The sequence below is a fragment of the Plectrocnemia conspersa genome, unplaced genomic scaffold (assembly GCF_051122295.1).
Source record: "Plectrocnemia conspersa isolate PC_06_02 unplaced genomic scaffold, ASM5112229v1 ptg000008l, whole genome shotgun sequence".
NCBI classification, from domain to species: domain Eukaryota; kingdom Metazoa; phylum Arthropoda; class Insecta; order Trichoptera; family Polycentropodidae; genus Plectrocnemia; species Plectrocnemia conspersa.
In genome coordinates, this window is record NW_028277172.1 from 2,869,551 (window position 1) to 2,896,714 (window position 27,164).

General features: G+C 27.8%; 1 long non-coding RNA gene across 1 annotated transcript in view; it reads left to right on the top strand.

The window, feature by feature from the left end:
- Positions 1-5,780: 5,780 nt before the first annotated feature.
- LOC148232709 (uncharacterized) overlaps positions 5,781-27,164 on the top strand; it is a 101,925-nt gene continuing 80,541 nt past the window's right edge. Inside the window, exon 1 of the long non-coding RNA XR_015810475.1 lies at positions 5,781-5,970. This is a non-coding gene — a long non-coding RNA (uncharacterized LOC148232709). The remainder of the gene's footprint in view (positions 5,971-27,164) is intronic.

Sequence of the window (27,164 nt, forward strand, 5' to 3'; positions counted from 1 at the left end):
TCACAAAAAAAATAAAACAACCTATACACCGTACGTTTCTTATCATTATTCATAACAAATTCATTATTAAGTTTACAAAAAATTTCTGCTGCTAACCACACGTTTTGAATGCATAAAAAATTGCTTTAATTTGCTTTTTTTCCATCTTCAATTCAATACAGTAACAAACTACATATACATTATATATTTTATTGAATAGCAATTTTATATTATTCTAATCAAAATGTACCTTATTATGTCACAATCATTAAGTATTAAATCATATTAGGAAAAACATACATTTTCGCCCTTTCTATTTTAAAATATAATATTAACACACAAGCTTATCCAACATGAACCACAGTTTTCTGAAAATCATCTCGATTCACAAAACGCCCACGTATTTGTATTATACACCGATATTCGTTACATCCAACAAACCGAAAGATCGGACGTGTAATGTAATAAATTACAAGATAAAACAATGCGGATTCCCGACCGATTTTTTGCTCCTGATAAAAAGTTCGTTCGTTGTATTTCAAAATATACCACCGCAAAAAGTCGGGGACACCTGGCAAAAAATTGGAAATGCCAGCGGTGGGAGTGACAAAAAAGCGCACGGTGGGCGTGTCGTGCGCGGAAAATTCAGAAGTGGGCGGGGACGAATTATCCGACTGGGCGTGGCGTGCGCGGGCATTCGTTTTTCGTCACGAATCGCGTCTCGGGAAATTGTGTGTATTATTTATATGGTAGATATATATTGCTTATATGATAGCCTATTACAGCGGTTCCTAGTAAAATTTTAATGTGGACCACATAACATATTCTTAAAATTTTTGAAGGCCGCAATAGTACTGACTTCAGTTGAGGTATAAAAAAATAATCCGCAGTGAAAACTTTTAGTAGTGGCTTCTTTAATCTATGTCTAAATAGACAATTCTGTATATGTATAATTTTTTTCAGTAAACAAACGTTTTCAGAAAGACTGGATTCAAATCATATTTGAACAATCTATTTTAATTTTAATTAATCATTACAATACTGCTAGGAAAAGCTAATCTTAAGTACTCGATCGAAATTTTAAATAATATATAAATAATTCAGATCTCTTGTTGAGATTGAGATGAGATCTTTCGGGTATTAGTTATCGACTTTCACCACTGATTTACTAACAAATTGTATATCTATATAATATATTCAAGGAAATTAACACGTGCTTTAAAAATATATAATATTATAAAAGCACCTTCATGACTGATCATAATAGATAATGCATAGTTAATTAATCTGAATTTAAACTTAGATTATATTTAATCTTAATAAGAAAAACTACTACAAACTGTTAATTTTAGCTTATTTCTAATGCAAAAACTTAATATATATTATAAAATTTTATCAATTTAAATGTACATATGTACTCGTACATATTTGTAGCTATATTAGAAACCTAATTAAGAATCTTTATATGCGATTAAAAATATGTTGCTTTAACTATTCTTAGTAAATAATATCACTCATTTTTAATTGCATATTGAATTCTTCAAAAAAAAAAAAAATTAGTGAAAATTATTTTTGTTGAATATACTACGTATTTATTGGATCAGTATATTTTTTTTTTACATAAATAACTTCAGTATCATAATACATATAATATATAAGGCTTATTTAGAATGAAGTAACAGTTTTGCATTCTCCATCCTTTTACATCCGCAAAATTTAAATACATTTAAATTCCTCTTCGGGTCAATCGGTTCCTTTTTTTCATTCTCCGTCCGCGGTTCAACCACCTTGGCGAGCCGACCACAAAAAACGGTGGTTTGAATGGTGATAGTGATTCATTCACTTGAATTTGTACAAGTAAAAAGCGAGACAGAAGCCGAAGGAGTAACCAAAAAAAAAACGGAGTAACGATAAGTCAATAAAACCACTTCCGCGCTTACGCTCCGGCTAACTGGCTCACTAAAAGGTTTTTATTTGTGTTTTTTATCCGTGCCACTTCTACTAGGTACTCTATACCTCCGAGCTCGATTGATTAATAATACGGTAGACAACGCGGATGAGATATTCTTTTTTAAACTGGTGCCACGCTTCGATTTACGATGGCGTCGATTAGCGACGCGCTAGACGCGTCGCCGATTTCTACTAATGAAATTTAGACTTTTATATTGTGATTGTATACAAATATCGGTATAAGATACATATAAATAATGAGAAAATAAAATCTCATAGTATACCACAATGATATAAGTTGGGACCATTCCTATGTATTACATAATGTATAAAGATCCCAACGCAAAAACATTTTGACACTAAATATTTGATCGAACAAAATATTTATAAAACCTTATAAATATAAATCTGTCACTTTATTATTCTTGTAATTGGTCTTTAACAATCGCTCAGATCTTAAATTTTAAATATGTCGAGTTAAAGACTGGACATTCTTCTGAGGCTGATTTAATTTTAAAAGCTTGCATATTTATTCTCACTGCTTCTCTAAAGCATATTTTTTATTTAATTCTCAAGAAATCATTATTTACTGATTTTTGAAAATGCACAATATTCACCCATATTTATAAAAAAGTGATAAATTGTGCGTAAGATTAGTTGTTAGCTCTTGTTAAATTATTTTAAATAATTATCCATAATTTCATATTGAATCACTTTCGGCAAATTTTTTCGGACTAACAGCATGATTTTCCTGACACTCGTTTCACTGTCTCGAATCTTGTGCTTTTCACCAAAAAAGTGACAAAATCTCTTAATGAGGGTGTACAAGTTGATATATTATAAATGGATTTTGAGAAGGCCTTCAATAAATTTTGTCATGTGTTAATAGTAAAAAAATCAGACCTTAGTTGATCAGCTGATCTAACTCGATTATTCCTGAGTTATTTGAGGGATTGCAGGAACCTCTAATTTAGAATTATTAAATAACCAATTTATTCCTGTTAATATTTATAAAAAAATTGAGATAATTTAATAAGCGAATATTTGCTTATTATCCCAAAGCTTTTTTTTTAAATGATAAGAATTACTGTTCGCAGAAATTTGAATGTCACAAAGCATTTCTTTAAATCACTAAAGGGTGTCATTGACAATACAATTATTATAGTGATATTTAAATTTAGTGTTTCGTAACCTCTTCAATGGTCACGATCACGTTAGAGCCAGGACGTCTGCACTGGCCGATTCACTTATGACTGTCATCATCCAGCTCCGATCTATGTATTGTCATTAACAAATATAGTTTCATTTGCTTTTAAAAATATATATAAACAGTTTTTTATAAATTTTAAAATAATTGGTTACTGGAGTATTTATGTAAATTAATATGAAACACAAAATATAGATAAACTTATGTTTATTTACATTTTGTATTAAATAAGAATTATCATTTTCTTAAACCATTACATTTATAAGTCATCTCTATTTAAAATTATATTACAAATTAAGGATAAATATTATATTTTTTCTGGGCATTTAGGGCTCAGATTTTTTTTACTTTCGTGATAAATATTTTTGACGTTGATAATACTTGCTAGCTTTCCGTTGATGTTGGCTTTGTGAGCAAAGATAAATACACAAGATTTATAGTATTATTATATATAGAGACGATTAAAGTATATGGTACGGGAAAATCAATAACTTAACCCTTTGAGCGCTATCGCCGTACATGTACGGTGGTCAAACCCGAGTTACATATTTACATGTAAAACTTAAAAAACTGAAAATAAAAAACACTAAATTTATAAAATATTTTTTTAAATTTAATTCAATATAAATGATTTTTATTAAAAATAATACCAATAAATTATTAAATAAACATAAAAATATATTTTTTTGTTAATTTTATAAATAATATTGAGAGCCCCTGAATTCATATAAAAATACCGATAAAAATCGAATAATATATAAGTTTTTCTAATTAATTACCCATTTTTAATAACAGAATAAATTATTTAGGCATACTAATAAAAAAAAAACAGTAAAATAAATCAAAGCAATAGATCGTTGAGAATCGTTATTTTTTCTCTAATTTACTATAAATGCAATATAAAATAATAATAAATAAATAACAACAATAATGGAAAAATACTTAAAATAACTCATTTCCAGGTGTATACTAACAAATTAACAAATGTAGATAAACAAACTCACTACTCAAAGGCTTAAATATTCCACAGAAGTTTAAGCAATTAATGGTAATTTTTGTTTAATTATTGGTATAATCATACATAATTTATTATGCTATTTTTTTATAATTACAAAATTAAGGATAAATAATATATTTTTCTCTGTGCAAAATTAGTTTTTAGAAAGATCAAAGCATTTCAGGATCAGATTTTTTACTTTCGTTTTTTACTTTGCTAGCTTTCCGTTGATGTTGGCTTTGTGAGCAAAGAAAAATATACAAGACTTAGATTCCATTCCATTCTTCGTATTTTGCAAAATCTTAAATTAATTTCGTTGACTTTTTTAGCGAATAAATATTTTAGTAGTTTATAAGTTGTATGTTTAATTATCTTTCATATTAATACAATGATTATCAGTATCATTAATTATTTTAGTATCAGATTTCGAACTATCTAAATTAGATAAAGTCGTTTTAAATTTTTTCCCTATTATTCAAAATTTCGAAAATAAATTTGATTGTATTTAATTTCTGTAACATAACTATACAATGTAACATTAAAAATAGTTATGGTACACACTTAAAATAGAAAAGCAGCATCCTTCATAACTATCGCCGAAAACATATTGTGCTTGGTAAGCTCGTGCAAGAGGAGCGTTCTCAAGCGCTGACTTCCTGGCCGCAATGGCAAAGAGGACGCGATCGCGACTTTCTAGGGCACTCTATAGCTCGCCGAGCATTTTCGGGTTATTGAAACTACATCTTAGGAACTTTAAAAGGTGCTTCATTGAGTAGACGCTATATAGTCGAGTCATTGATAATATGTTGGCAATAAGACTGAAACTTATTTTTCCCAGAAAAAAATATATTAATTATCTTTAATTTTGTAAATTACTTTTGCAATTGCTATACTATAAATATTAAACCAATAAGCTGCTTATTTATTTATTTTATTTTTGATTTTATTGCTGCAAATATTTAAGTTAAAATTCGGCTTAATTTTTTAAGTCTCGGGACACGAAACGACACAAAAGTCAAGAATCACTGGGTATATCCTTACACAGAATTCTTAATAGTATCCTTAGATAATCTGCAAAATATTTTAGTGCCATAAGACGCTACTGTTATTTTTGTAGTAGTGTATTTTTTGTATTTAAAAATTAGTTATCAATCAATATAAATTATAAAGCATATGTGTATGAATAATATAAAATATTAAATTAAATATTGAAGTAAAATATATTTATATATATAAACGCACCCACGTTCCCTATCTTCATTTTCACATTTCCTCTCCCCCAAACGAGAAAATTCTAGATGACGAATTGATCGTTACAGCGCTAAAGTTTCGTCATCCCCCATCTTTTCCTGCTCGCATTTGATCTCATCGCAATTTTTCATCAAAAATTTAACCGACACTTTTTTTTCTTGTTCCAGGAATCGTTCGATGTTTAGGAAGAATATTGAAATAACATATAATGTTAAACTCGTGATCGCATAAATAACTTATGTATATAATAAATAATAGTTAATATAAATAAATATTTATAGGATTATAAAATAATCATTGTTGCATTTGGTACGCTTGATATAAATATTATTAGTGATTGCCATGGCGGACAAGAGTGTTTCTTTGGCTAAAGTGAATACTAAAACGTGCCGGATCGTGGCCAAATTTTGAATAGGATATAAGTGATTTTTCGAAAATGTATACGGCGTGGTATAGTGCTAGGGGCGATAGTGGAGTCCATCCGCAGATGGGACAGCTCTACCACCATGCTCCTCCGATGATCAAGACTGAGCTTGGAGTCGGTAGTGATTGTATGATGGCTGTTGATTATGCACCACCGATGAAGGTTAGTACAATATTATTTTAACTATATTTATTTCGTAATATGTGATTCGTTTTTTGATTGTCTTGTGTACTAAACCGGGATATTTTTTTAATCATTGAAACTTGTAGATGCTTAAGACATACGATTTAAAATACATTAGTGTTGCCATTTTGTGCTTATTACAAGCAAATAAGCAATGTTTGATCATGTAAGTGTATAATATATAAATAATGCAGAGTCACACTGATCCATCTAAATTAATCCTTTACTCTTGCTCATTCTCGCCAATTTGGATCGAGTGCGCCATTACGCGTATTATGGTTTATAGCACGCTTCGAGCTCTATCCATGAAAAAAATAACGAAATTAAAAACAAAACTATACAGAGAAATGGATTTCGAATTAGAATATTAACCAAATGGATGATGGATGGTAAAAAAGGATCGAGAGCTTCCGCCGGCGTAATTGTTGCGGCCCCGATGAATGGATTTCGAGTAATAAATCTAAACACGGGCAACCCGTAAATGCATCTTCGCCCCCGCGGAGTAATGGCGGCTATGAAATGACCGTAATGACTGTTATTAAGCGGGTAATCGGTGGATGATGGGCGAGTTGGCCAGAGCAAACACTCTTGGGTTCGAACCCAGACCGGCCTGTCCATTAGGCGCGGAGAGATGTGCAATTTTCATATGTCAAAATCTGCTCTGCATATACGCGAGCGATATGTTGGTTAATCCAGTTTAAGTGATCCTATCTGAAATTGCTCAAAAATATTGCAGGTAGAGATACTACGTTAATTACGTTATATATTATTTAGATTCAAAAAGGTATATTTATACTTTAACCCTGAGCATAATAAACGGCTGTAAAAGTGTATTTTGCAGCTTATTTTTCTTACTAAACAGATCCATAATATGTTTTTAAGTGATATTTTTTCACTGATATTTTGCATATCATCGGTAAGATCAAGTAATTTACTATACAATAAGTGAAATAGAGACTCACTATATTTTCTTATCGTTTGCGTAAAAATATCTTACTTTGCTCACACCATTATTATATGTAAATCTTAATGACAAGTTGGCAACACTAATGTAAATGAAAGCTACATTTAAAAATGCTTGGGAATTACGCAACAACTTTTTTGCGTATCTGCCAAAAAATGTGTACAATTAAAACAAACCACATGATTTTGTCCGTCAGTTAAAGTTGAACTAATAGGTTATTCCCTTATGATCATACAATTAGAGTTTTTTAATATCCGTTTTTTTCAATTATTTAGTATCGAATAATAAACGATATTTTTTTATTATATTTATAAAGATATTAAGAATCAAAAAATACAGTTAAAAATATTTTCAAAAATAATGACTTTAATTATTAATTTTTTTAAACTGTAAGTCAGTACGAAGTTTAATTTTAATCACACCCACTGACTGTATGCTTAAAAAATATTACCTTAATAAATCATTTAAGATAAAAAATTAAATACCAGTTCACAGCTGCACGATATTTACTTCAAAATATGAGTAATTTCGGAAATTTCTGATATTAAAACAATTTTTTTTTCAATATTTTATTTGTCATAGCTATGACTCTTATAAATAAAATTTCATAAAACAGAATAGTGCACAATTATTTTGATAATGTAGCAGTACTTTGACTACTTTCATTGTGGTAATGCACAACTTCATTGTTTTTTAAGAACATTTTTTTTAAATATTTTAATAAAAATATAAAGGAATACTTTACGAATAGTTGGTAAAATTTTAAAGTAATGGATAATATAAAAATCATCTTGATTAAATGAAATCGATGTTTTGAGCTCCTTTAAACATATGTATTTTGGCGAATAATTAGTTATCCCTCCCTTTACAGTATATTATTAACTATGGCTTACATTTTCTATAGCGCAACTTTAATTTGTTTGTGTTTATTTTTTTTATTAATTTAATAAAAATTCGCTATTATGTTTGGTGATAAACCAAAAACCACAAACTTCTGGTTTATATTGAAGATCAATGTTTTTATAAATAAATTATAAGTAATAATTGCACATGAACATTATTCTAATTTTTTCGACTGCAATGAAATCTCAGAATACATCCACTCTTATGTTTTACCATATGTACGAATAAATTGCCAATATAATATTTTACAAACACATGATGCACATGTATGCCACCAGGGATATTAAAAAACTTTATAAAACTAGTATTTATGGCTGCTGCTCGACAGTGCTGTACTTGTGTTTTTCGTTGGTATGTTCTCAAGCGTCTCTAGATTCTAGACGTAAATCTATACCACTGGGTGCGAAGAGAGAAGCGGCGGTTTATGCAATATTTGTTACTCTAAGGTTGAGTCAGCCTTCTCTCTTTTAAAGTGCAAGTTGATGCCTTAAACTCCTAAGTGAAAATTCAAATGGGAATGCTAGTAGATAAATTTCTAAAAAATATAGTTTTCAGATGTGTCTAAGAGGAAGATATTCTTAATTGCATGCATTTTTATATATCCATACTTCAAAGGATATATATTTTTCCGTTCTTTTAAGTTGAAACTATTATATAAAAAAGATTTGCGAATTTTTTTTATATAAATTGATGTTGGTCGCTAAAGCAGATTAGATACAGCCGTTTTGAGGGCAATTCCAAATGCACGCGTTTTCTTTCCGCAGGGCTGCGAATATTTGTTATGTTTAAAGGCTTTAATATATGTAAAGACGTTAATGATTTATTATGTTCAAAGGCTTTCCGCGGTGGTGTCCCGTTTTGACAAAAAAACACATTTTTTAGACAGTTTAAACGCTGTATCATTAGCTGGACTAGCTTTTTATGATTTAATAGCATAAGTTAATCCCTCTCACTGTAAATAGAAAAATGGTTCAATAATTGATCCCGACAGTGAACTAGAAAGTGACGATTTCGTCCCTTGTTCTTACCCGATACATTTTTTACATTTTTTACAAATATAACTTTAAAAAAATATTTTTTGAATAAAATTTTGAATATTTTTGATACAAAATAATGCAAAGTTAGTAAAGGATAGTTTAAGAAAAAAAAACTTAAAACTATTAATATTTAAATAAGCAAAAAAGAGATGAAGAATTCAAGGCTATACTCTATTTACGTTAACACAGTCAGTTCTAGAGCTGTCTATTTAATCATTATTTAAAATTTAGAAAGAGACGCCAAGTTTGGGTTTACGCCCCCATTATTACGCTGGTATATTTTTTGAACACATTTATAGAAAAAAATAGTTTCTTTAAATTTGTATAAATAAAGTATCCGTACCGTGTGCTTTAGAGCTAATAGTAGGCCCGTAAATCCAAACTTGCCATCTCTTTCTAAATTATTATTAATAATGAAATGGATAGTTCTCGAACTGTCTGTTTTAACGCAAATAGAGCATAATTATGATGTATGTTGAAAATATGGAGCAGTTGAAAGGTGAACCTTTTACTTTAAAGCAAAATATGCTTATACATTTTATTTGAGTTTGTTTGACTCATAGTATTCAATACTTGGTTATGCAGCAATATTTTTCTAGAATTTTCTGGTGTGAAACTAGCAATATTTTTTTTTATTTAAATTATCATGACTGTTAAGTGTTAAAATTGTAACTTAGCACTGAGTTAGCATATTTAGTTTTTTTTATTAAATATTCCGTTGTAACCTGACAGGCGTTAGCCCAATGTATTACAACGGGATTAATCTGTAACGAATGAGTAAGGCAATAATCAGATATAATGAATACCTACAAGTAAATTTTAACCAGCAGACTAAAAGTCTGAGAATCGGTGACATCTTTATTAATAATTATAAATTATTATGTGTAATATAATTTATAACCAATAGATATCACTGCAGCTAGGAACAGTTTTTTTGATAAAAGCGCGTTTTTAATAAATAAAAATTTGAGTATCGCTGCCGGAGCTCGAGCCTGCAACCTCATAGTTATTAGTCTGAGACGTTACGGACTATACATATTAAAATAAAGCTGTTTTTTTGTATAATCATATATTACTATTTTGTAATTACTTAAATATTTAATGCTATTTTTGTTAATTAATACTACTATCCTGTTGACTTTGAATATAATTATTTTTTTATAGCTTTAGAAATATTTATTTAACTTTGAAAACTATCCTGATTTTTTTTTAATTATTAGTATAATTATATTGAGCATTAAAATGTTTCTGTTAAATATCTAAAAGTCTGAATAACGGCAAGCTTTTTGTACCTAAATTTTTAAATGTGTTTATTATCAAAAATTTAACGCTAATTTTTTTTATATTACTACCCTTCACTTTAAAAATGTAGTGGCAAATCTTTTTTTGATTTTTTATTTTTTATTTTAAGAAATATTTGATTAAATATTATAATTTGTTTAATAATATAAGCAATGGTTAATATGCTTGTGTTTTAAGTATACATATATAATATGATTATTAATATGATTTTACGAGGTTTTTAGTGTTCTTTATTGAAAGAAAAGTCGAAAAATTTAATCTCTTGGGTGTGAGCGAATGAAGCGTAGCATATAATTGGGGATTCTTGTATTTGTATAATTTATTAATTAAACCATTATTACACACCTTATCAAGGGCTTTTTATGTATAGTATATTAAAACGCATATATGCTTTGGTAAATTATTAGGGTTTTAGGTATTTAAAAAATTACAACCCCGTGGTTTTCGTAAAAAACGAATAATTGTTCATTAATAAATATACTTCCCAGATATTTATTTAAACATATTATTTCAACAATATTTTGATTAAGTTTCTTAATCAGATGTATTTTTGCGTTTGGGAAGATCCTGGCTAAAAATCGCAAACTCTTTAATTACTATAGTTCTCAATAGCTCATATTCACATATCCAATCAATATTAATTCATCCCAAAAGTTGTTGAGTGATTTTTATCTTTTTTTTTTTAATGTATAATACATATATATTTCAAGAGTCGTTTTGTGTATATGATGGAATCAAATATCAATCATTCTTAAAATCATTCATTCCGTTCCATTGACGACAATCGGTGGTTTTGACGTCAATTTCAACACGCGGTGCGGAGGACGCCGGCAATTACCCGCGGATCCAATCGCGGTTGTTCGTGCATGAAGAAGGTTTTAAATAGATGCGGGTTCCTTGGAACCGGAACGGTTCGAGGTGCCTTGCGGTCACTTTACGATCTCGTCATATAAAATGCAATTCTTGAATTGAATAAGATAAAAAAATAACATTCGATTCACCGAGGCTAGGCTAGGCGTTTCGGCGAGAGAGAGATTATTTATTTCTCGGGCAGAAAAACGATCATTCATGTGTCAGGGATCCGAACGCTTGCCCTAGAAACCGCCCTAGAACAACTTGATCCTAATCTACCAGCCAAGATAAATTATAAGAAGATAACCGAGTAGGGAGCTTAGTGGCTTTTTTCCACGTCCGGGAAATCCTCCGTGCCACAAGGGGTACCCGCAGAGTTTTTTTTCGGCAAATTGTCGCGCCTGTCGTCTGCAGGCATGAGACTAATGAATATGTCCCACTATATAGGGTCGCTTCTGGTCGAAGTGCAATTGATGCAAGTGGCCAAGGCGGCAGTATAAAGTAGCAACAGTTTTTATGCGCAATATTAGAAAGCTTAAGCAAAATTTTCGTTTTGTTATTGATGTATAAAAACAATCAAAACTGCCACAGATATATAATAAATCGATATATTAAATGATTCTCAATTATAGTTAAATTAATATACAGATATGTTTTTTTTATTTATTATTAAGTAATTAATTCATATTTTTTAAATAAAATCAATGGATAAATATGTAATATATTTTTGCTAAGACGTATAAATGTAATTTTTGCGGCTACTTGCAAGGTAAATTAAATTATTCTATTGAGATTCTCTGATTTAAAATATATTGATAGTTTTTTAGAACAATTATATTACATATTTATATTTAAATTTAATTTTTTTTTCTCACTAGCAGTGAAAAAACTAACTGGGGTTCAATAAATTAATTTATTTAAAAAAAATATTATCTAAGTAAATTATTCAATATATTTTTAATAAAACTAAAAGTGGGCAAAAAATTTAATACTGATCAACTCTTGATAAAAATGATCCAAATCTACTTTAAAAATTCACAATTTATAATTAAAGTGCAATACGCAGTATATCATATTATATCAACTGCAAAAAATTTTAGCCAAATAAAAGTAGTACAATAGATATATTTTTTTTTCTATTTTTAATCTATGTGTAAAAATACTTGTATGTTTTTATAATTAGCACGATGGCCTAGTTGTTCAAGTCGGTGACTAATACCTAAAAAAATAAGTTTAAATTATATCTTGTCTTGACAAAAAAACTTTGATCGATCATAGATTTTCCTAGATTTTCCTAATCAAACGGATGAAAAACGTGATAAATAATTAAAATAATATCATTACCTTAAATTGTATATATGTTAATTTCAATAACATAATAATTTTACAAACATACAGCATATAACATGAAAATATGCTATTTTTTACAATTTTATAAAAAAATATATTAAAAAAACGTTAGTGGTTATATTTTAAGTTAAAAAAACTAAAATACCTTTCACAAATCAAGTGAAAAATATTAGAAAAAACACAGTGATAATTTAGGTACATTTTACTGAAGATATTGATACGTTGATATGTTGTCTTTAGCCTCTAAAACAAAAAGGTTGTTTTTATCGTAGTTCGCGAAATATTTATATATTTTTTTCTATGAAAATTCTTTAATTGGCATCCGAAGGCCAATGTGAATTTTTAATGATAAGTATAAAAAGGTGTATTATATTATATTTTTTTAATTACATTTTGACTGACTTATAAATCACATAAAATAGTATTACTTGTGTTACTCCGCGCTCTTTCTATTTAATGTCAGTCTAAGGGCCGCAATGGCGGCAAGCACAAGTTTCAAAATATGCTTATTTAATTTAATATTGAAGCCCAAGTATTTAATGTTACTGCCTTTTACATTTAGAAGAGGTGGTGACAGAGTTTGTAAAAATAATTGCATCTGTTTTAATTCCATTGATTTTAATTTTTCACCTCTCGAAATTTTTAATATTTTTTTTTAATCTATTCGAGATTAGTTTAAAAACGTACTTATTAAAATAGTTGTATCATCAGCGTACATATACTCTATTTGCGTTAACACAGTCAGTTCGAGAGCTATCCATTTCATCATTATTCATCATTGAGTAAGAGATAGCAAATTTAGCTTCACGCATTTACTATTAGCTCTAAAGCACACGATACACATACTCTGATTAATTGATAAATATAAAAAATATAGTTATGATTTTAATTTCTATAAATTTGTTCAAAATATAAACAGGAGTAATGATAAGTATACCGAACATAGATCCGTTTCGTGTGCTTTAGAGCTAATAGTAAACCCAAACTTGTCATTTCATTCTCAATTATGAATAATGATGAAATGGATAGCTCTTCAACTGACTGTGCTAACACAAATAGAGTATAGATAAACGCGTATTTTTTTACAAGATAAAGAGAAGCGGCTCAAGCAAACTTCCCTGAGGAGCTTTGGCTGGAATTTTACGAGGTATTGAGTGCTCATTATTTAATGAAACTATATAGCTTATACTTTTCAGGTTTAAGCGTATTTTTAATTTATTTTTGTATAGTTTATGAATCAAAGTTTTTTCTATATCTAACACCAAAAGTCCGGTACTTTTTTTTGTATTAAAATTAGCGCATATATGATCCATCTATTTAGTGAATGTGTTGTCGATTAAATTGTATATATGTTATAGTAAATGTGTATTACTAGAAATGTTATATTTTCACTAGTTTAAATATTGTTTATGTATAATTTCGCTTCTCAGTATCAGTAAAAGTTCACAAACGGATGATTCCACATGATCAGAGATTCATAGAATTGATTGACAAAATTCTACAATACTTAAAATTAATTAAATTTAACCCAAATTGACCTAAACATTTAAGAAGTATAGTTTCAGTAATATTATTAATTAACAAAAGCTTTGAGTAAACTTTTTTTGTGATTGTAATTTTTATATATAAAATTTTATCTGCTTGGGAATCTAATCTCGTATATTGAGTTAAAACATTTGTACTAACTGATACTTATGTTATTTTTTTTTATTTAGAACTAAAATATTATTTAATAAAACAACCCATTGAAACGATTGCCTTATAAAATTTTATTTCAACGAATTACTAGCCATCATGAATGACTTTTATAGCACTATTTTATATTGCTGTTATGTGTGGTCTTCGATACAATGTGGTTTAAAACAATTCAACCGCATTTTATGATCCAGTATGAATGATTCCTACCCAAGCGTTTCCCACAAATTTTTGCAAATTCTCATATACACATACTATGTAAACAGCAGTAAAAGTTTATTAGCATCATAATATTTTCAATAACATCTTATTAATATTTCATATATTAATAAAAAATATTTTTACAGTTACTTTTAAGAGAAACCGAATTAGGATTGATACTAATATCGTGTGGTTTAAGATCACCGCGGGAGCTTTCGTTCCCTCTCTCGTTCGTCCGTAGTTAGTCTCCCCTAAAAGAGGACCTCCCCGTCACCTCCGCTCCTCGTGTGGAAACTCCAAATCTCTCCAGATAAATCACTGTCATGCGGAGCATTCATCATTGTCACTATATGGGACACTCGGTTTGTCTATGTGGAAAAATAATGCGGATTATAAGGAGGAATGGTCGCGGCGGAAATCTATACTGCCACCGCTGACGGGATGTCTTCGTCTGTCGGACTCCAATGAACGATTCCCAACTATACCACAATATACGTAGGTATGTTTGTGTGTTCGTAAAATATAACTAGATAATTTATATTTTAATTTATTACATTTTTTCAGTTTTTTAAAAAAAGCTTCACATAATAATTAATGCTATGTGGACATACACTTATTAGGCTTATATGTAATATGACTATTCAAAAACATGGTACAGGGCTACTTTTAAATGTGCCATAAAATTGATGCAAATGCTTATTTTTAATCCAATATTTCATAAGAATTTCGACAAATTTTATTTATATCTAAATATTTATTTTTCTTCTGGTATCATGTTCGATTCCAGATTCCAACAAGTAATGGGGTATTTTTCAATAGAAATATGATAATACATACATACAGTTATGTGCAAAAATATCACTTATCAAAATCATAAGAATTCAACATATATCCATCGTCCTTGTTTGGGTTTCATAAAATTCATCACTCATTAACGGGTATTTCTATATTATTTTTAAGCTTTTTGTTAAAATATTTATAAAATTTTAATACCAATTCGTCTAAATTTTAGTTTAAGTATTAAATTGTATAATTTAATGTATTTGTCAATTAGGTTATCGACAAGATAAATTTTATTCTGCAGGTTAAAAATATAATTAGTTAAAATATATTTTTTTATATCGATATGTGTGCAATAATTCGGGTTTAGGATTAAAATAACTACCCTTTATTAATATTGAGTGATACAAATATGTTTAAGTGGTAGACGTTAAACTGTCGTGTTAAATAATTATTAACCACTTTTCTATGTGTCTTATGGAGGGTATTCGTATACCTGCCAATAAAACTATTATTGACCAAATAATTGCGTCTAGACTAGGATTTATAATTATTCGTAGTATTTAGCTATTATTAGTATTTTATTTTTTATTTTTACCGGTAACAATTTATTTAACTAATTTGTGAAAACAACAATTATTTGCCTGTTAAATATTATTTTAATAAAAATAATTATTGGTTAATAATATTAAATTATTAATTATTTTCATAATCGCTTAACGTTTTAAATTTTATAAAATACGCATAACACAGTTTTAAATTTATTAAAACATACTTTTTGATCAGAACGTCTTTCCAGCGTTTTCATACTTTTGCATATGAAGTAAAAACTATAAATAAATAATTTGCGATCAAATTATTGAACTGATTGACATAAAAACTTTGCGTTTTAAAACAACAAATACAAAAATGTAACACAAACCTAACAAAAATTGGCGACGCACGCCTGTTTTTGAGATAAGCGTAAAACGATAATAAAGGGTGGGCCTCTCTAGCATTTTATTTCGTTCAATTAACGAATTCTGTGAATTTCGGTCAAAGTATAGACAACCGATAAATGTTCTATTCACACGTGTTTTTCGAATGCGTAAAAGCATTTTTGTTGTTAAGAAGCGTCTCATTGTCTCGCATTTTGAAACAAAAAGGCGCGTATAGGACCGTGGATTTAGGAGCGGCACTAGTCACTCTGGTATATTAAAAGGAAAAACGACTACCTGTATTGCTCAAATTGTTCCATTCTGAGTTTTTTTTTTAATTTCATTTATAATTATGTACTAACGAATATTTTATAAATATTCGATCAATTATTAAAATACTCATATAGTTAAAAATCGGACGAATAATTCGAAAGATCAAATATTTTAATATTCGACTGAAAACATATGTAAGGCGTGGTTTATTAAACAATAATGATTTAGGTTCCGAGAAACCCCCTTGATTAATCGGCACGAGCGATAAAAAATTCATCAAAATGTCATCCGTTTTAAATTTTACTTGGACTTCAAAATCCCGCGGAAAATAAAATGACTGCAATATATCAGGTTAAGGAGAAATATAGCTAACCTAGATAAATATCGAGTGATACTACGAATCTGCTTACGTTATATATGTAAAAATGCTGTGGATTTTATCAGTGAATATTTGCGAAACATTTAAAAATGTTGATAGCCTTTAGATGTGGCTTAAAGAAAAGAGTGTATAGAGTCGTATACCTTTAAAAAAAATGTTATTGACTGAAGAAATGCGGCTATCGCGCATAAAATGAGCCAATCGCTACAAAATCTAGATTTTTTCGGATTGAGAAAGAATGAGGCTCTATAATAAAAATAAAAAATAAATATATGGATTCGTCAGCAAAGTAGCGAAAAATATCTCTAATAAACTGAGCCAAATGATCTGGACGTGCTTCTTATATTCCGGAATGGAAGGTAGAAATTTCATCGATGGAACAATAAATGTGGCGGATTGTAAAACTTTACTGGATTTTTTTTCATCCTCAAATTTCACACTGCAACTTCATGGATTTAGTATTTTTTTTTTGATCAATTCAATAGACAAAATAAATTAATATCTTATTAAAATATTTCACAATATCAGGAAAATTTTATAAAATATTTAATTGGTACTGATACAAACCTTGATTAATTTTTTAATAAATTTATTTATTTATTTATTTTAATCTCAATCTACTCTTTGTTTCACCAGTATTTAAGGCAAAAGAGTAAAATATTAAATCACATAGTTTTTTTTAATTATTGACCAAACTTTTCTGTTCTATTATTTATTTTGATTTATTTGTGTTTAATACGTCAATAAGCATTCTAAAGTTTAAAAAAAATATAAATTTAATATGAATATTGTATTACTAGTATCATATTTGTTGAAAAAATGACGCAGAATACAGTTTATTATATTTTTCTAATTGATCGAAAATTATTAGTTTTATCCTGTTTTGTATTGTATGTGATGATATAATTTTAATTTGTAAATATATATCTGTATATACTTATACACAAATATACATAACTGCTCGCACGCACACAAGAATTGTAACAAACGTGTTTTGGCTGCATCCCGAAGCAAGTTGGAACAAATGGATTCGCGGATATCCATTTCAGAGACAAGACTGGGGATGGCTTAGGACCGGAACAAAAACAGTGCGATGTTGAAGGAAAAAATGAGGGAGGGTCGAGGGTGGACGGTCATTAGCAACGGGGGATGATGAGAAAGAAACGGTCAGTGGCCCTCGGCGTCATTTAGGAACGGGGTTACACATTTCTTCAATTGCCTCGTGTGTTGAATGTATATATATAGTACGTAAGTTCATTGATGAAAATTTATAAATAAAAATAGATATCTTCTTTGCCCCTAAATTATTGAAATATACAAGAATTGGATGGTCTGATGTTCCGTGTATCTGATTTTATTTTTTCCGTTTAATTGCTGATCATCACCAGAAGCGTTTCCTTCCTGAGTTACCCAACACGGCAGCATCACAATTACGGCCGTAAAGTCAGCGGAATAACTTATCCCGACCAATTACACGGTAAACGCTCGAATTTATCATTTTTTCTCTCAGACGCTCGCTACAGTCTGAGCTGATACACATACATATATTTTTTGTGAGCTACCTAAATGACCGAAAAAACTTCCGCCGGTAACGAAAAGCAAATATTTGACTTTGAGCTCAGTTGAACGCCGATTATTTGTCGATGGTTTTTTTTTGTGCTTCCAAGTTTTGGTGATAAACTCACGTGCCATGTTGAATGTTGCATGGAATAAAAAAACATGGGTGTGTACTGGTAAATGTACACATATACTAACCTAATGTACGTAAGTACACCTAAATTAATTTGAATAAAATTTAACTACTACAATTTTTGCTAAACATAATCAAAAAAAAATAATATGCGGTCTGTATTAATAGTAAAATAATTTTTCTTATAATACAAAATATAATACAAAGCGCACAAATAAGCCATATTTTTTAACACTATTTATTGTTAAATAATTTTCATACAATCAAATAGATATTTTAATGTCAAATCCTCACAATGAGCGACTGTTTCAGTGACTTATTTATTAACATAGCGAATAAGCTAAGAAGCAATGTTATTCTAGGATTAAAAATATTTTTTCTTACCAGTTAATACCTTCACAATTCACAACAAAACAGTATTCCATTACATTGTCTTAGTGAATAAAAACTTTTCGGTCGCATAATTCAACTAAACTTAATTATTGGTTGAATATATTTTAACCATTTCTTTGTTGATTGAACGTACTGTAACGAATAGCATTTCCAAAGTCGACTTTTACAAAGGTTGCCTTAACTATTGCACATTTGTAAAGTTTTGTTACAGATTTAAGATCAGGGTTTTCTAATTATAAATAGTCCGAGGACCAAATTCAGAAAAAAATAGTTTAAAATCACATTTAAAACTACATTGATATCTAAAAAAAAGCAAAAAATAAAATTTATTTATGAGTCACACAAAATTTGATTATAGAGAAAAAAAACGCAATTTTTTTTAAAAAATAAGCGTTCTACAAAAAAATGTACTATTTTTCAAAAAAATAATAACTCAATCTTGGCCTAAATTAAAACATATGTAGCAATTAGAAATACTAAATTATTTTTTTTAGAAATGCATGAATTGTTTAATAAAGCTTTGGTATAAGATATGTTGCACAAAAGTTTTATCTGATAATTAGATGATGCAATAGTCATTGTTTTGCTCCATGTGCATTTTTAATTTTATTTGTTTCTAAAAATCATTAAAGTGATTATTTATTTTTTAAATTTATTTTATTTGTTTTAATTCAGCACTGTTTGATGAAAAAATGTTGTTATATAATATTAATTTATAAAATTAATTAAATTTCAAAAATAAGCTTAAAAAAATCTCGCTACTCGGCCTATTTTATCATGGTAATTAAATTAAATAAATATTTTTTAAATAAAAAAGCAATATTTCTGTAAAAATTTAGCTTGAAAAAATACTTGTAAAAAACATAGACGGCTTAATTTAATTTTGTTTAAAAAAAAGGAAACACCGTAAAAATTGACCTTTGATATAATTCGGTGACTATCAAAATTTCTATTCTGTCTAGGAGATCAGAATCAGTGATTGATAAAATTATAATTCTGATCTATCGTCACAAATCGCGATTAAGAAAAAAATAACAGTTATTAATAAAATTAATTTTGCTAATTCATTGACTTTGCTTTGTGTCTAGTGTCTCATTATTTACACCTTTGTAACATATTGGTCCTGCCATGTTGTAACGGAAGGTTTAATATAAATAATTAAAATAAAAATGGTTGAATTGCAAATCCTGTAATTTAAATAATATTTGTGTTTTTATTACTTGGTTATTTATTGTTAGCAAAACAAACCGATTATTTCACAGATTCATGAAACATACTAATCAAAAAAATATTCTAGTTAAATTTTTACTTATGTTGTACAAATTTATACCTAAACTTTTTTTTTAGATCTTGTTATTGAAATGACATTATCCTTTCTTACCATAGCATTTTTACTACATATGTATGTGCAAAGCTTAGTAGCGAATTTATTTAAGTTCACAAGACTTTAGTCTTGAGCCATGTATCCTTGTGTTTAAAATGCGACTAACTAAACTTTGGCATAGACGATTTAGAACGTTGAGAATATAAAAGACGAACTCAATAAAAAAATGTCTCGATAAAATAGATTTCAAAGCTATTTATAGTATTTTTATTAACTAAATTAATCTTACCGTTCTTAAAAGTTTAGTTATTGCGTGGTTAGAGCAGATTTAGAATTTTTACTGAATATGCGCAGTTTAGTGGCAAACTTATTATTCCAGTTGTTAGTAACATTATTTAATTCTAATAGTGTTTTGTTAAAATTTGAAGTATATTAAAATAAAATAAAATATTACACCTCATTAAGTTGCTTAGAATATTTTAGATGCTTTATAATTTAATATGTGTATATTGTTAAATACAAATATAAATTAAATGTAACATAACATATGTTGGGAGTGCTTATGAGTGGCCAATTATTATAAAAAGTAGGACTAACAAATTTTAGTATGTATTAAATGCGGTTAAAAACCTCGGTTAAAAATATATATGTATATAAAATTACTGCGATATTATTTTTACTAAAAACCATATTTAAAAAATTATTTCCATCTTTCACAAACAGAATAATTCGGTTAGTGCAGAAAATAATTTAAAGCTTTTGTAACATAACAGTTACACATATTTTATTTTGTTTATATAATATTAAAGGTTCGAATCATATCTTCAACAATTTATGAATTACATGTTAATTATTTATAAATTAAAATGATTCTATTTAAAAATAATTTTCAATTTAAAAAATGGGTTGACAATTCGCTACGTATGATTTCGCACCCCTCTCACAGATACCGCAACCAGCAGCGGCGGCACAATGAAAAATGGGGTAAACTGAAAAAAATTCAGCTGAAAAAAAATTCAGCGAACGAAAAACAGTTTCGCCTCTCGGCCGCTAGATGCAGACACAGGCGCGCTTTTCACGTGAAAAAAGGCGTCACGTAGTATATTTTTTCAGCTGGTCGAGGGATGCCAGGGTGCCTTTTAATTATTCGGCATCTTCACTCCTTTTTGTTCGGTGCTATGAGTTCTTCCGTTATATTGTGCGTGTGTTTTTTTTCCTTTGTCAAGATGTATGTGTATAAGAATGTACTTTGTTCCCCTTCGTTGGTTTGTACGACGAATGCCATTATCTCCCCAAGGTGCAGTTGGGTCAGGAGGGTCATGAAATTCGATAACTGCAACGTTTTTGTAAGTCATTGTAAGAAATTAAAGTTCATATATTATTTTAATAAAACATTAATATTAGGCAAAAACTTTTTCTCTGCGTATTTATCTATATGCGTAAAAATAAATTCATTTATATAAATCATAATTGATAAATTATCTATTTTATTTAAGTTCAAAAGATTTGATACATATATTTACATATATCCAAGTCTTATAAATTCAATGGAACACATTATAGATAAGGTGTTTTTACTTAAAAGCTTAAACTTTAAAGTGTATCAATAAATTTTTAATATAATAAGCAGAGAACATAATTTTAAAACCACAAAGATTATAAAAACTTAATGGTAGTATTTAAAAAAAATATATTTAAAGCACTTCTCAATTAAATTTATATTAAATTGACAGATAGATGCAAATTCCATTTGAAACTATGTGTTTTTCGATTTCTATTGTATCTGAAAGATCCGAATTAATGGATTCGGATTAGGTTTTTCTAAATTTTTCTCATCTCTTTGTTGAATATTGTGATAAAAAATTGAAATTGAGCTAAATCGTACTTATATTTACTAGTTATAATTTTTTTCCAATAATGAGTTACTTTACCGTTACGAAAAAAAAGCAAATTTAATATCATTTAAAATTAAAATATTTAACCTAATTTGTGTTTCTTGTAAAAAAATATGTAACATTTAAAAACTGGATTTTTGAGTTTATTTTATTTTAAATAGCTAAAAAATTATCATAGAAAAATTAAGTTTATTATAATATGCCAATAAAAAATAAAAAAAAATCATAGATATAAGTATGAAAAAAATTCAGTTAATTTAATAAAACAGTTTTATTTATATTTTATTGCAATTTATAAGAGGATTATTGATTTTTTATACACCTTAGTTTTTACAAAAAAAAAACATTTTTATGATTAATAAAAATCAGTTTTCTAAATAGTCATTTATTAAACGACTGTTTTTATTTTATACCTGAATGATGATATTTTAATAGTTAATTAAATTTGTTGCTAGACATTACTTCGTAAAAGTCGAATGTAAAATATTTGTGTACTAAATCAGATCGAATAATATTATGATTTTTAGTCTGAGCTTTACTTATCATATATCTTAAAGTTACTGGCAATTATTTTTTAAGAATAACTGTTTTGTTGCTGTAATAAAATATTTATAAATTACATTATGCTTATCCTAATATTAAAAATACTGAAAACTATATTTAACGCTATTAAGTACAAGTTGTTGTTTTATAACCGTTTTATAGTTGAGAGGAAAAAAAATTTATAATATAGTAAGAGTAATATTTTAAACAGTTTAATATAAAAAAAATACATCAATTTATTATTTTAATTATTTACCTTAAGACTATTTACTAAACTAGAAATCTGAAGCTAGTATTAAAATTAAATACTTCTTACATTTTACATTATCACCATCATTACAGAGTAGCACAATTTTTTTTACAAAATTTTGTAATGTTGGTTGAGCATGGAGATAAAAAATCAGAATTAGTATTTTTTTATTGGGTTATCTTTAAAATAACAATTATATATATGAGTTATTTTTTTACTTATTAATTATCAAATCTTAGTTTAAAATTTAATGAAGTTAAAATATTTTTTGCGTTATAAATTCATACGTCATTTTATAAGGGCAAAATTTTAATTTAAGGTCTACTTATCTTTAATATATACATATGTATGTATATTAAATAAAAATATTAAAGTTACTATTATACCTAAAAATAAAAATACATGCATTTTATTATTGTTTATGAATATTTTAGAAATAAAAAAATTCTGAGTACAGATATCATAGTCTGAGTAAAGTAATAATTAGTAATTTTAATCAGAACTATTTCCTTTCTTTTAGTATTAAATTAAAGTTATCCCCAGAGCATTTAGCATAGGTTAATTTAACTTCAAATTTACGCTTGCTTAAACTTGCAATTTTTGCTCGAATGCAATATTAAAAAATAAAAGTAATAAATAATATTGTTATCCTTTCATTTCCTGCATTTTAGGGACCAAAGTTAAATCAGAGCTTTAAGCATTGTTTAAGATAACTCAAACTTTAATCCCAATTTGTGTTCAAAGTACAATATTTAATAATAATTATTAACTTTAATTTACATCATTTATTTCATCTCAGTTAATAAAGTTACTACAGAGATTTTAGCTCCGGTAAAGTAGCTCCTAATTTACGCTTGTACAAAGTAAAATTATACTTACATTTAGTTTTACTTACTTGCAAAAATATAGTCGATGTAAAAACTATTATTATATCTCAATTCTAATGCTATATTTTTAACGGATAAATTTTATTTATCAACATCATTTTGATTCAGTATTATTAATTAGAAAACAATTAAAAATAATTAATTCAATGAATTTAATTGAACACCTGGCAATCGCGTTTGCATGATAAAAATCGAGAACTTTTTTTACGACGCTAAATGATAAAGCAGAGAGCGCATTTACCGACACATCTAACTGTCAAAAACTTTTTCTAGATTTTCTCGTGTTTCGTGAATGAAACACCCCAAAATCGTCTCTTAAATATTTGCATAAAAAAACACAGAATCGATTCCTACAACTACCGGCTGCAATTTCTCTGAATTTCCATCGAAATTTATATGGAAAACAATGGCGAGCAGTGGCGCTCTCTATTGTCTCACTCCGGTACCTGAAAGCGCACATGCGCTGTGAGTGGAGGAGTGAAAAAAAACATGAAATTTATGCCGGGCAAATTTCAGCTGAAAGCGTGTATACATGCATACATATATACATTTTTTCACAGCGCCTATGCAAGTATGTGTGCCGCGTTTAATTATGTATCGACTAATTTTTTCGACGCGGCTAATGAACGGACGCGTTCGCGGACATCAATCGGACGCATCGGACGAATCGGATATCGAATCATATCATAGTATAGTATAGTTTCGAGTGTTTTTCTTGTCATTGTTAATTACCGTCGGTAATTAGTAGTATCGACCCAAGTTTGGTTAGATTTTTTTATTGTCGCGTCAGTTGTAAGGGTTACTATATGGCGGTTTGATAGTGATTTGAGATGCTGTATTCATGATGATAGAGAGGACTGGACATTGTACTTTTTAAGGTTATGTTGTGACGTTTTGTGGCGCGTAAATACGAAAGGCGCACGCATGTTTAACGATGCTGGTAAAAGACGTGCGGTGGGTGGCGACTAGCGAAGCAAAGGGGTGAGTGAAAATGGATGAAATTCGTTATATGTATTTTTATTTTTTTCTATGGAATATCTCACTATTCTAAAAACATCAACTTTTATGTTGAATTCTGGTTTTATCAGCAAAATCGAAGCAAAAGTAATTTGTGATATTAGTTGAAAGTATATTTAAATCAAATATTCATTCTTATTTGTAAAATATTTGTTAAAAATAATGTAAAATAATTGCAGTACTTTCCGAAAGATGTCTCTAAAACTACCCCTTAGAAAAATTGTACTACCTTTCCTAATAACAAAAACGTGAATTTATAAACATAATTTTAGTCTCTAGAAAACATTTAGATATTGAGTGTATTATTTATCAGGAATTAAAGAGTGTGAAAATGGAAGAAAGAGTGTGAGTTATTACTTTGCAATGCACTAAAAATACAATATAGTTTTAAAGAGTATTAAACAATCATTTACCGATAAATAGCTATATTTTTTCACATGGAAAAAATAATATATATTATAAAGCACATAATTATGAAAGTGGACTAAGTCACATTTTGTTTAGTTCGAGATATTTAAGGGTTTGCGTTTGTATTGATTAAAAAATATTTTTATATTACGCAACACAATGTTTTCAAATTTATTTTGATATATAAATTTTGCATGTAGCTTACAAGGAAACATAAAAATTTAATGTTGAAATGACTTGGACTGTTCAAAATTAGCCGAACGTATTAAAATTGAAAACACGATAAAAAGTTTTTTTTCATTTGAAATAATTTTTTATTAAGCCGTGTTAATAAACAATATAATAATGCTCTAAGAATTTTACTATCACATATTTTTTTATTCTTTAGAAGTAGGATTTTGGGTTTTAAATTTTTTTAAATATTCATTGTGAATTGGTGGAATATAATATTATATATCAAATCTGTTTTATCTATACATTTTTCTTCTGTTATTGATCTAGTAGTATAGTACAATGAAAGTAAGAAAATACATTCGTTTATATTTAGTCTTCCTCTTTTAAGTAAAAGGTTTAAAATATGGAAGTCAGTATCGTCATCTGAAAAAGTTTTATAAATCATCTTATATGAGGCATTTTTTCGCCATTTCTAAAACATCTTTGTTTATGAACTGTACATTTTAAAAAAAATATTTGCTTAGAAAATTTTTTCAGTTCATAAAGTTGTTCTCAATCAGATTTTTTTTCACATTCAAAGAGATCCAAACATTTTTTGAGCAGAAAAATTTGTTTTTGTAGTGTATTTTTTGCCGCTATTTCTCTTCACCTTTCTGACGTTTTGTTTATAGTTATGTTAATTTCTTGTTCTCTTTGTTTTTATGTCTCTGGCTTCATGTCTAATGTATTTTAATTTTCATTAAAAATATTTACAGAGAAATCTTGGTATTATTCGTTTCCATTCTTTTGACGTGTTATTTAAATTTAGCGGTCGTATGTCTATAAACTACATAAAATACGTGATCAATAGATATTAAGTACCTAAGTCACTTGCAAGTTTGCAAATATAACAGAGGTAAAAGCAATGATACAAGCACTGACACGCGGCAAACTAACTTAAACCACTATCAAAATAAACATTAATGGAATACCGTTGATCATTGTAATTATACACTGCTTATAACGCTACAAATTTTAAATTGTTCTTAAAATTTGCATCATGTTATAGTAACAGTGTGACACGAAATAATTATAAAAATCATTTTTTTCGATTTCTTGACTTAGATCACTTTCATAATTATGGGTTCTTATATGATGTATATAAAAAGTAGATTATTACGCATAAATATAGTAAGGTTATATATGACAAAAACAAGGAATTTTTACATTTGTACACTTGTAAAAAGACCTGAGGAAAATTCATAAGAAACGCTTGTATGCTTACTTTCTGTAAATAATTTGTTGCAATATATATTTTACAGTGAATGTATATCTAAGTTATATTCTGACTGTCATTTCAGGGAAATTGTATTAAAATACTTCTTCACACGGTAGATTATTTTTTTTAATTATTGATGATATGTCATATATTTAAATTTGTATATATATATTATATGATAAAATATATGTTACTAATTTGATACTTTCTATCGTTTATAAGAATATTCTTTGACTTTATTGCATGATTTTTTAAACCGGTATTATCTTAAAATGGTAAAGTTTATATTATATAAATCACTAGAAAATAATATAAAAGCAGTTGACGATGCAAAAATATTTTTAAAAATATAATAATATTTATAATTAGTTAATATGTATTTATAAAAACTAATATTTAATTTACAGTAATAGTAAAATACCAGTAAAGTTATATTTTAACTAGCGTTTCAGTAAAATTATATCTAAATACTTTTTCTGTTACTGCTGTTTAAACCTAATATAACAGTTTCAAAATAGAATTTGGCTATTTAAACCAAAATCTAACCTAACGATTTAAGCAAACCTAATTCAACCAAAGGCCAGTTCTAAAACTAAATATAGTTTTATATTGTTCGTTAAGGTTAGATTTGAACAGCAAATAAAAAGTTAGAGCAGCTTATAAGCCAGTGGCTTTCTTATA